Genomic DNA, 12,755 nt, shown 5'->3' with positions numbered 1-12,755 from the left:
GACAAATGCCCAGTTATGCCAAAAAAGTCATGACGTCCGGGACAGAGCTTAAAAAGGGGACTGTCCTGGCCAAAATGGAATAGTCAGGCCCCAAGTCATTCAAAACACTGCTGCTAAAACCATCTTCCAGGCTCATTTCTCTAAAGGCTACATCACTTTGATTTTTTGCATCCCTTCACTACCATATCAAATACAAACTATGTTTCTTTGCCTTTAAGGTCTTTCATGAGTTAACTCTACCTTACCTACCTATTACATCAGAACATGAGAATATAAGAGTTGCCATACTGGGTCAGACCATGGTCCATCTTGCCCAGTGTCCTGTCTCTGACAATGGCCCATACCTGAGCTTCAGGATGAGTGTACAGAGTAGGGCAATTATGGAATGATCCACCCCTGTGTTCCACTCCACTACTCCTAAGGCATCAATGCCTACCTCCTCTCTGCCAGTGATGCTAGCCTTCATCAATACTTCAATTATTTCCTCAAACATCTTCATGCTTTCTACCATGTTGCCTCTTAGGAGAAGGTCCCGGTAAAAACTCATGTTATCCTGCTTCAAATCCTTCCTTAAGGCTCACTTCTGCCAACACAACACAAGGGATAGACAGTTGGTGTGCGAAGATGACTGTTTGTCATACTAACCAGTCTTTTCATTATTACCTTGCCTTCCACCACACCTGTTTCTTGGTCTTCCCAACCTGTTCAAACCACCTAAGGAACTTATACCATAGCCATAGTATCAAAGCACTGCACAATTGTTAATGTATTGATCCTTACAACACTCCTATGAGGTCAGGCAGTGCTATTATCCCTATTTTGCAGATGCGGAACTGAAGCACAGAAGGACTAAGTGACTTGCCCAAGGCCTCCCAGGAAGTCTTTAGTGGAACAGGGAACTGCACCCAGGTCTCCCAAGTCCTAGGTAAGGGCACTAACCATGGGAACATCCTTCCTCATCTGTTCTCTCTCATCATGTGCTAAGTTTGTAAACTCTCTATTAGATGAATGCACTGTGCTTAGTACAACTGATCCCTGATCCCTGACTGTGGCCTCCAGATGCTACTGCAATACAAATACATTAATAACAATAATCCTTTTGATTAGAAAGTGTCCCCTTCTTAGCAACTAAATGAATTTACAAACAAAACAGAAATGACAAAGCTTATACATTGCACAAGCATCACTTGTACTACCAAGGTGATTTACAAAATATAGAAAATGGATACAAACAGATAAGCATCTAAATCTTTTTCCCAACATTTTCCATGACACATCAAGGGATCTTTAATCAAGAAGCATAAAATTACCCTGTAGATACAAAGCCGTGGAGTAGCTTTAAAGGAATATTTATGTTCTTAATAAAGGTTTCCAGGCACTTGTTACAGAAACATGAAAGGTCACCAAACTGATTAAAGGGTCAATTTTGTGTGAAAGACTGTGAAATTTTAAATACTGAAATGCCGCAGTAGTCAAGAAAGAGAGGCTCAAATTGGAAAACCCTTAGGGTATGTCTACACTGCAATTAAACACTCACGGCTGGCCCATGTCAGTTGACTCCGGCTCGCGGGGCTTGGGATGTAGGGCTATAAAATGGCAATGTTGACATTTGGGATCAGGCTAGAGCCTGGGATCTGAGAACATCCCCCCTCACAGGGTCCCAGAGCTTGGGCCTGAGCCCAAATGTCTACACTGCCATTTTACAGCCCTGCAGCCTCAGCCCTGAGAATCTGATCAGCTGACACAGGCCACCTGCAGGTGTTTAACTGCAGTGCAGACAAGAGCCCAAGTGGCCATGCTCTGTTATGCCTGGAGAAGAAGCACATTTGCAATAACACACCACTACCTGTCATTGCCAGCACACTCTATTATTTGGCTGTTTTAGGTGTGGCAACTTTGGGATCAAAGCATATTATTCTAACCAAAGCTTTCATTCATTATAATGCATTACCAGCACCCATAAAAAGTTACAAAGATTGTAACATCCCAAAGATAAATATCTACATGAGCATTAAAATATATTTCTTACTTTTTATATTTTTAGCAGATACTTTGGCATTTAATTTGAGAGTTGGATACACCCCTTTTGACCTAAGCAGCTAGTCAAAAAATCAGGGTCTAGTGGGTTGTTCCAGGTAGGAGCAAAAATTGATAGAGTTTGGTATTTTCTTTGATGCAGTCTTGTTTATTTACAAGGAATATACAGATTCCTGCTTCTCTGAACGCAGAAGGAACCAAACTGGAGATAGCTTCTTTGCTTATAGCCTAAGCCTCTTTAGCTAGCACCAGACCCAGAACCTTTCTGTATGTTTCTCCAGGGTCACACTATGCTTATAGGCTTCTGCCTGGCTTTCTTTCTGCCTGTGAGTCTCTCTCAGATTCTGAGTGTTCTGCCCTCCTTCTCTCTCTCTCTCTCAAACACACACACACACACACACACTCTTCTCCACCCCCTCAGTCCAAAAGTCCTGGGCGGATTCACACACCGCTTAGTCTTAGGTAGGCGGGGGGGTGGGTTGTCATTAACTTATCCTGACTATATTAACTGAAGAGTGTGTTCATGCAGTTCACACCCAATCTCAAAGAGCTTTGTGATCCATGAAGTCACCAGCACTTCTCATCATAACAGTATTCCTTCGGGGATCAGGAGGGGAGAAAGCAATGTTTTTGGGCAGTGAAAGAATTCTTAGCATTTTCTCTCTTTTCATTACACCACAAAAAGTGTGATGAGGAGCAACCACAATTTTACAGAGTGTGTCACTGACAACTTCCAGGGGGATAATATAAAGTAGGTATGCATAATGCACATACCATTAGATATAGCTGTACAAAATGTTAAACTCCGAGCCAAACATCAGTTTGGAGAATCTGGACACATCTGGTATCAAAATCATGCTTAACATTTGAAGGACCTGATCTTACATTACTTTGAGGCACTGATTCAGGAAAGCATCCTCATTAAGGGCAACACTTAAGCACAGACTTAACTCTAAATGTGTGCAAATGTCCTATGACAGTCACACTGGTATAAGATGAGATCAAGATCAAGTCTGCAATATCTACATTTTTAGAACTGGATATTCCAGGAAGATGGGTAATTTCCTCACCCTCTCTCCAAAAAATGCCCCAACCACCCACCATCCCGCTAGATTGAATCATTACATTTTTAAAGGCTTTTTTTTTTGCACAACATCTGCTTCCTGCAGGAATCGGATTCACTGACCAATTGTAAACAATTTAATTCTGGGTTTTCTCTTTTTAAAAGTGACCACATCAAAAGAGAAAAGTCACACAGCTCTCCCCTCGGTGTACACACACGAACAAGGTTAGAATGCTAAAAAGTGCTGTCTTGTGTAAGGGCCAGGGGACAAATATTACTGTCTGAAGAACAGAGTAATATATACAGCACCCTATGAGTGAAATTCACCCTCCATGCAGAGGGTCCTCATCATTTAAGCTGTGATGCACATTTAAGGTCCACAGCTGCATCACAGCTGCACTCAGCTAATGTGTGAGCCAGCAAGATTCCACGTGGGAGACAAGATTGTAGTGGCTTTACACCTTAACTAGTACTAATATTCTATGCTACTCCTGAGAAATGGTTTGACTAGGAAAGTCCCCTAATTCAATTAATTAATATTATTATTACTATTATGGTAGTACCCAAGCACCAACCAAGAATGGGCCCCCATTGTGCTAGTCCCTGTACCAACACATAGTATTAGATAGCCACTGCCCCCAAAGAGCTTACAATCTAAATAGATAAGACAGAACCAGGGTGGGGGAAGAGGTAGAATACACCAGGAGAATGATCAAATGTGATGGTGGCAAATGTCATGTTAGTTCCCGCAACACTTTTTGAAGGTGGTGTAGTTAGCAGGGGATAAGCTAAATGGGAAGAAAAGTGAAGGGAGAGGGAACACTAAAGGGAAGGAGGTTCAGGGGGGCAGGGCAAGGGGGAAGTGAGGGGGGCAGATGTAGAGTGAAGCTGATGTGAAGAGACTGAGGGAGGGAGAGGAAGAGGGTTGGAGCAAACAGCCAATAAGCATAAGGCAAAGAAAGTCCAATCAAAACTGTAGAATGTTTACATTACTAGGTAACAGTATCAGCAGGGTTCTATATTTTAATCGGATTTTTCCAGTTGTGTTGGCAGGGTTACTGGGTGGTGCAGTGACTTCGCTAAGGTCACATATAACTGTCTAGATTTTAATACCACACCCATCATCAAAAGAGTTGAATCAAGTCAGTGATTCAACCCAGATGGGAACCCAGATTCCTCTTGGCTTTCCCTTATTTCCTCTGACCATTAGGTCAGGTGGCCTCCATAAATTATTTGGCATTTTCTGTAAAACTCCACATTATACTGGCCACAACACCAAAGTGGACTTTTGGAGGGGTGCCTCGCTTTCAAAGAGCTGACTCATTATGGATCCATTCCATTTTATGCTGGATCCCTCTATCCAAGCGAGAATAGAATTTTACGAGGTTTTATCTCTCGCAGTCAGATAACATGTGAGTGATTATGCCGTATGCTGCTGGTATGTGAAAAATAGAGGATAGGTGCTTTTAGATTAAATACAGTAGATGGAGGGGAGAAAGAAAAGCATTAATGATGTATATGGGGCTAATTTAAACATTGACTCATTGCCATTACTAAGTTTGTAATACAAGAAACCCAGACAAAGTTGTTAGGTTTTTTTAAGCAGCATGACTGAGGTTCAGGACTATAAAAAGATTAAAATAGCTCACACATCAAATAAAAGGTTAGTTTACACATGAATTAAAAGGAGTCGCTGCTCTTCTGTTTCAGATGCCTTGGGGGAACCTTTCTTGTGAGCTTTTTGGTTGCTTACTAGTAGCAGAAGAAATCCCACCAAGCAAGGAAAGCAAATATGTAACACATTTACTATATGTATTTAGGTATTTAGATTTCACAAATATTGTGTACCTTAATTGCTTTACCAGGATTAAAAAGAAAATGGGCCAAATTCTAGCGCTGGCTGAAATGGGCTGCTTTGTCAACACAAAGCTTCTTAAGGATTGCCCCATGGAGGAAAAACCCAATGGTATAGGGCTGTGTGATGAGAAATGCCCTCATCCCCCATTCCTGCACTCAGTGCCAATTAAGTGCACCTGTAGAACATGCTCCACCTGGAGAAGTGGAGCTTAAAAGGGTGAGACTGGCCACACAAATAGGGGAAGTGGGAGTTTTCCAGGAGCAGGAAGGCTGCCAGGAACAACTAGCGAGCGCCACTAGCAAGGGAAGCTCAGTCCGAGGCAGTTGAGTCCTTTCATTTCCCCTCCCTTGTTTGCAGCAGAACTGACACTATGATACTGATATGGACAAGGGGCCCTGGAGGGCTCCTCGAATCCAACAACTAGGGAGTGTCTCCAGGGACTAGAGGCAAGTGAACTGTAATTGTACTCAGAAAGGCCCCCAGGAGTGACCTGAACTCTCACCGGGAACAATGAGATTGCCCAGGAGTGGGTGCTCCAGGAGGTGACCCAGGGTAAGAGACTACAAGTCAGTCCAGGCTGAGGGTTGTCCAACTATAACTGGTGGAGAATGAGGGCATAAAGCTCTATGACTGATAAAGAGCCTTGAGACAGAAACAGGTTCCTCCAGCCAGTAAGTGTTCTGGAGAAAGAGTGGCTGTATCGAGTGGCACGGAACCTGCAGTCAGGGTTAATGAGAACTTAGCTACTGGTACCACGTAAGCATTGCCAAGATGTAATGCGGCTAGCTCGTCATATTATCTGTGCGGGGCATCTAAGGCGGGATAAGACCTTGCAATGGTTACTGGCCTGCTTTTTCTGGGGGATGTGGGGTACAGCACAAGGTTAGGGAATATTGCCCTTCCTGTCCTGAGTGTCAGAATTTGGCAGCTAAGAATGTTCCAAAGGCCCCCTTGGTCCCAAAGCCATTAGTGGAAACCCCATTTGAAAGAAAAGGGAGGACATGGTTGGGCCTTTAGAAAAGAGCTTTGGGGGAAACCAGTATATACTTGTAGTAGTGGATTATATCTCTCGCTACCTGAAAGCCATCCCCTTCAGTTCAGCTAAGGCAACAGTGATCACTCCCAAGCTGATGAGACTCATTGCCTGTGTAGGTTTCCATGGGAAATATTGACTGATCATAAGAACATATATAAGAACCGCTATACTGGGTCAGACCATTGGTCCATCTAGCCCAATATCCTGTCTTCTGACAGTGGCCAATTCCAGATGATTCAGAGGGAATGAACAGAACAGGTATTCATCAAGCTATCCATCCCCTGTCTCCCATTCCCAGATTCTGAAGGGCTCCAACTTCACCGTGCAGGTGATGCATGAGCTATGCTCCCCCTTTAAAATCAAAGCCTTGAAAACATCAGTGTACCATCCACAGACCGACAGTCTCATGGAAAGATTTAACATGGTGAAGGACATGGTGAAGCAGATAGTCTGGACCAAGCCTAGGCACTAGGACAAATTCTTCCTGCTGTTTCCCTTTGCCATAAGAGGTAACGCAAGCCTCCACAGGGTTCTCACCATTCAAACTGCTCTGTGAATGCTAGACCCACGGAATCTTGGATGGGTTGCAAGGAGATTGGGATGAGCAAGATGCAAACACACTCAGAATGATCCAATACATCATATGTCTAAGGGACAAGAGCACCCAACTGTATATTTAAAGAGCAAGTTGTTCCCCGGGGAGAGATTGAATTCAATTAATGAGAAGGAAGCTCTGTCTATCTAGTGGGTGGTGGACTCCCTCAGCTATTATATGCTGGGTAGTCCCTTTTCCCAAACCACCTGCCACATGACCTTGTGGAGGCTACACTATATGAAGGACTCACCCCTCTGGATTATCAGCTGGTATCTAGCGCTCCAGCCCTATAGCTTCTGGGTACAGCACCACGCAGGGAAAAAGCATGCAAATGCAGATATTTTTTCCCCAGGGAGATTGGGACTGGAGAAATGCTCGAGCAAGAAACTCTTCTGGTGTTGAGGGCGGGAAGGGGGGCAAGTATGTGATGAGACATGACCCCATCCCACTGATAGAAAAGCTAATGAGCATTCCTGCACTCGAGCACACCTGCAGAACATGTTTCACCTGGAGAAGTGGAGTTTAAAAGGATGAGACTGGCCACACAAACGTAGGGGGAGTTCCCTCGCCTTGCGGAACCTGGGGACAGCCGCCCGGGATTAGAGGCAAGTGAACTGTTATGGGACTCAGAAAGGAGCCCGGGTGTGAGCTGAACTCTCACTGCGATCAATGAGATTGTCCAGGAGTGGGTACTCCTGTAGGGTATCCAGATGCATGAAATTCAAAGAAACTACAACTAAGTCCAGGCTGAGGGTACGTCTATACTTACCCACTGGTTCGGCAGCAAGTAATCGATCTTCTGGGATCGATTTATTGTGCCTTGTCTAGATGCGATAAATCGATCCCAGAAGTGCTCGCCATCGACTCTGGGAATCCTGCTCCGTGAGAGGAGTAGGCGGAGTCGACGGGGGAGCCTGCCTGCCGCGTGTGGACCCGCGGTAAGTACCTTTAAGTTCGAACTAAGATACTTCAGCTACCTTATTCACATAGCTGAAGTTACGTATCTTAGTTCGAACTGGGGGCTTAGTGTGGACCAGCCCTGAGTGTCAGCCAACTACAGACTGACATAGTGGCTCTGTCAACAAGTGCAATGTAGAGACTGTGGCCAGGGAAATGTGGGCAAAGACAGGAAATCCAGTTGATGCCTGGCTGATCAATCAGCCTATTTGGAGCCGGGTGTAAATTACAGGAGCCTTCAGGCTGCTCTAGTATATGCTGGAGACCACCCTGATCCCCAGCCGGCCCTGGAATGAGGGAAGATAAAGAGTTTAAACACAAGCTGTCTCTGGGTGAGCACACAAAATTACTGGCCATGCGAACATTTTGGCCTTAATCTTTCTGGGCCATAATTCCCCATCTGTAAAATGGGAGTGAATAATAACTCCCTATCTCACAGTGGAGTGGTGAGGTTAAACTCATTAATACTGGTAAGGTGCTCAGATACTATGGTCATAGGAGCAAGATAAGGAAATCAATTTTATTTTCAGTATAAGGCAGGCAACAAGTCTGAGGCTTTGGGTGTAATATTTTATAGAAAGTTTAAGTGAATTTCTTGTGTAAGCCTTTTTTTTTTTCTTTGTAAGAATATGGCAGCTTTTTAGATGGAAGAGCGCAAGTGATGCACTTATGACCAGATTTGTAAAGATATTTTAAGCACCTAAGATGCAAATAAAGCCTAACTTCTACTGAAACCAATGGGAGTTGAGTACCAAAGTGCTTGTGAAAATTCCAATAGGCATCTTATCTGTATCTTTACATGCTTTTAGGTACCCTTACATCTTTACATATCTAGTCCTTAGTGGGAAGTTATTCTTTTGACCTCCCTCACTCCCTAGTGCTTCCAGCTAATTGGCTGTCAGTTGGCCAGCACTTGGGCGAAAGAGGAAAAGGAGACTTCCAGGCCTAAAAGACCAGTGCACTGGAGCAAAAAGACTTTGCAAAGATAAGAGTTTTGAGAGCCCAGTGCTATATTCCTTTCACACCCAAACTCCCCCTGACTTCAGCAGGGTTTTGGATGCAAAAAGAAAGCAGAATCATTCCATAATTCTGAACACTGTAAACACAAAGGCCCAGATCCTGAGATGTATTTTGGCTTCTAACTTACATTGAAATCAATGGGAATTAGGTGCCTAAATACCTTTGAGTATCAGAGTGAGACAGTCTGCACAAATAGCATCTCATTAAATGATTATGGCATTTTTGATAGGTTAAATTATAGAGGCTTTAATTTACCTGTGTTCTTGTGACCCTGTTAATTATCCCCACTTGTGTTATACTATGGATCGTGCATGTGGTTTATTTGGAGTCTATTTTATAACTTGGAGCTGAGGATTTTTTGTAATTAGTTTATTCTTTGTTTGCTTTATAATGCTTTGGCAGTCATATAGTAGTTTTGTGTTTTTAATTAATTATTGTTTTTATAATTATTGCATAATTAATAAGTAGCATCCCAATGGTTTTGGGAGGGGACACTTTATAAAATACATTATTTATATTTAATTTTCTAAAACAATTTTTGAAACACACACACATGAATCTCTTCTTGAGCCTTACCCCATTCAAGTCAATTGCAAAATTCCAATTGACTTTAATGGATGCAGATCAAACCACTAATCATCACCATGGTATCTGTAGGGGCATATCTCCCTCTGAAAACCCACTGTAAGCAAAAAGGCCCATCATCATTCTCTCATCTTCAGCTGAGTAAACTACTAAAAGACAAAGATAAAATTAATCATTTCACATGTAACAATTCACGTTAGAGGAATATTAGATAACTACTTTGCAGTGTGTTAATCCATTCACTAAAGATTAAAATGGAATCCAGGTATCTTTTCCTATTGACTAGAAATGCAAGAATAAGAATAGTAAAAGGTGATTGAGTATATTGTTGCAACTAATGTGCTAGTCTGCATCTGTGTAAAGACAGAGCTATGCAGATGAGCAGCTTGGGAGCAGACAAGAATGAGCTGTTTGGTATACGGTCTGACTGTTCCCAAATCATCCCTATTGTTCTTGGAAATTTTTTTTTTTGTCTTGTTCTGTTTTATGGAAATCTAAGTGGCTGCTTTGTAATTCTTCAATGCCCAACAAAGACCAATCACATCACACAATATGGAATGTTTCCGCTCTAGAAACAACAAAAGGCATTTTCAATATTTATAATGAAACAATGATCTTTGGCAACTGCACCTGGGCACCATCTATGCATTTGCCTGTACAAAGCAATATACAGCTTGTTGCAATTTTGAGAAAGTTAGCAATATCATTCCAGTGAACACCACAGGCCAAACTGGCACTCAGATACTAACCACAGCTGGATACATTTGAAGAAAATAAACAATTAGATCAAGCTCCTCACTGTAGTAGCTGAACTTGAGAAAGATGCAGCATTGCTCTCAGCAATTGCAACTCCAGAGTTCAATAGAGTTGCATGCACATACATTAGGACTGAATATGGCGACCCACCTGTGTCATTCCTTCTCCATTGTCTAAGGAAATATTTAAACAATAACTGGTTCAAAAAGCACTAAGGAATTCCACATAGGTAGATGGAGGAACTGATCTGTCAACCTGTATGGCCTCCTTCCCCATAGTCCGAATACCTAAACTCTGGAGCACTTCCTGTGTCTGTTTAATTCTGATCCAAAGCAGTGCGTTTCCCCCTCCCGGGGAAGAGATGGCAATGTAATGATAATCTGGTGCTGCTGCAGGGCTGTGGTTCAAACCTATTGCCTGTCCTGGAGGACTCACAGTCAGTGTGCATATTACTCCCTCTTTCTGCAGCTCTGGGAGGATTCCCCCCTATAGTGTCTCGCTCTCCAGAAATCCAATCAAATAAAAAGAGCTGAACAAAGTTTAGCTCACAAATGATACTGAGCACTAACATAGCACTTCTCACCGAGTGATCTCAAAGCGTGTTAAACGGTGGGTAAATATAATTATCCTCATTCTACAGAAGGGTACACTGAGGCACAGTGATCTGAAGGGACTTGCTCAAGGTTACACAGCAAGTCGGGGCACAGCCTGACTCCCAATCGCCTACTCTAAACACTGACAAAGAGTCCTGTGGCACCATATAGACTAACAGACAGATTGGAGCATAAGCTTTCTATAAGGTCCCACAGGACTCTTCGTTGCTTTTCACAGATCCAGACTAACAGGGCTACCCCTCTGATACTCTAAACATTATAAATGTATATTACCCACCTCAGTGGTTAATATTAATTACTACCTAGTTGTGCATGAATTATTTGCAGTGTATTAATTAAGTGCAAAGCCAAAACACCTGAGCTGATGATATCACCGGCCTGAACCGGGGACGTAGAGTGCTTGGGTAGCCATCGAGCCCCCAGTGGTGTCCACACTGTAGGCGGTAAGGCAGTTGCACTGCAGACCCAGCTGTGCTATCTAGATGACGCCCCAGAAACTGCTGCCAGGTGTTTGGCACCTGCACCGGCGCTGCATGGAGCGAGCATCTGCGGGGAGCCAAAGAGCAGGCGGGTACCCAGAGCACCTCAGCAAACGCTCCCTACTTAACGGGCAGGCAAAAGCGAACACGCCAGCCAGCCGCTGCAGGGAATTAGCTACAGATTTGCAGAGCGCCTCGCAAACGTGAGAGGTTTGGCCGGGGGAGACAGACCGATGGAGGCTGCCTGAGAAAGAGTGGGAAATTGACCCAAACACCACTCTCCTGCTGCAACCCCGTCCCAGATCCGCTCATGCAATGATCTGTGTTCAGGCTGCCCAGGGATAAACTCCAGATAAACTCACGCAATGGTTGCTGCGCGTAGCTTGCCAGTGGGTTAGTTACCCGCTCTCCTGCCTGGAACGCAGACCTGCCCGGAGATCAATCCGTCTATTGAAACGAAGCTGTCAATGAGCGTCTCCATTTAACTTTTCTTGTCGCAGACAAACCCCCAACTCTGGATGCAGCGTGGGTCATTTCCCCCAATGGGGACCGCCCGCGGCTGAGCGATTGAATGAACAGCGCAAACCCCTCTGGAAGGGGGAAAACACAGGGGAGGATTTTACACGTGGATCTGCCACGCTGCTTTGCAGCCTCCACCTTGGATTAGTCTCCGAGCTGTCCCGGTGACAAGCCAGGGGAGACTCACTTCCCTGGCTCACCATCCCCCCAAAATCACAGCCTGCCCCCGGCTGGGGAGCAGCACAGCCAGCAGCATCCCGGGCAGCCGGCTCCCTTAACCAGCCCCTCTTCCATCCCACCCAGCCCTCTGCTGGCCCCAGCCGCGGGACGCCGCACGTCTTAGGGGAAGCTTTACACCGGCTCCCGTCTGGACGCTCGCTGACCTGCCCGCGGTAGCCACACGCCGGGACTGTGTCTGAGCCCGTCCGACCCCCGGAAGACTCGCCCCCTCTGGAGCCAGCCCTGGGACCTGCCCGCGGAGCCGGCACGGTACCTGCTGGGTGTCGCTGCCGCAGGGGAAGGAAGCCGGAGACGCTGTGGCTCAGATAAGAGCCGCTGCCCCTTCGCCTGTGCACGCAGCGGCTGCTCTCCGCAGCCAGGGAACAGAGGGCGCTGCCGGCCGCTCCCCGCCAGGCAGAGGTTGCTCCGCTTGAGAGTGACGCGACTCCGGTGTCCCCCTGCGGCTGCCGCGGCTCTTCACGGGCCGTTCTGAGCGGCGGAGTTTCCTCCTTCCATCACCGCCCCCCTCTCACACACACCCACCCACCCTCGGGCCAGTTGGCTGGAGTTCCCGCACACGTGCCAGCGAGCGCACACAGACGCCGCAGCAGGTCCCAGGGGGTCTCCCGGCTGGCCAGCAGCAGGCCGCTTTTGGTTAAGTGAAAGGGCTTCGCAAACACGCCCTGTGCAGCAGCCCTTGGCAGGTGCCTCCCGGCCTGAGTCCTAGAGCTGGTGGCCAACAGGCAGCCTCCCTGCACTGGAGGGCACTGTGCTCATGTAATACCGACAGACCCCAGTGGTAGGCGGGCAAGGATCTAGCCTGGGACCTCAGGAGCTAAATGCATGTGCCTCTAGTGCTTGAGCTAAACGCTGGCCCTTAGCTGTAGCGGACTCATTCCTCTCTAAGTGGTCTGGATGCCACTAAAGGGAACAAACCATCACACCCAAGAGGTGTGTGGGGTACACTCACATGGTCATTGGCCAGGTCCCAGTCTGGGACACAGAGCTAGATATTGC

At 45.7% G+C, this 12,755-nt stretch overlaps 1 protein-coding gene across 10 annotated transcripts in view; it reads right to left on the bottom strand.

Annotated features, from left to right (window-relative positions):
* The window catches only part of SEMA3D (semaphorin 3D), a 195,190-nt gene extending 182,677 nt beyond the window's left edge, over positions 1 to 12,513 (bottom strand). The window contains exons 1-3 of one of the 10 annotated variants that reach the window (XM_065553565.1): positions 12,013 to 12,287; positions 11,363 to 11,590; positions 9,143 to 9,297 (exon numbers count right to left, since the gene is read on the bottom strand). The gene's annotated coding sequence lies outside the window, so the exon portion shown is untranslated. Of the gene's footprint in view, positions 1 to 9,142; positions 9,301 to 11,362; positions 11,806 to 11,902 lie in introns of those variants that run through there. The other 9 variants (XM_065553600.1, XM_005304501.5, XM_065553604.1 and 6 more) reach the window with 9 other exon arrangements.
* Positions 12,514 to 12,755: the final 242 nt, after the last annotated feature.

This window comes from Chrysemys picta, chromosome 1, assembly GCF_011386835.1.
Source record: "Chrysemys picta bellii isolate R12L10 chromosome 1, ASM1138683v2, whole genome shotgun sequence".
NCBI lineage: Eukaryota > Metazoa > Chordata > Testudines > Emydidae > Chrysemys > Chrysemys picta.
The sequence above is the reverse complement of the archived record's forward strand: the minus strand, read 5'-3'. Positions and strand labels throughout refer to the sequence as shown.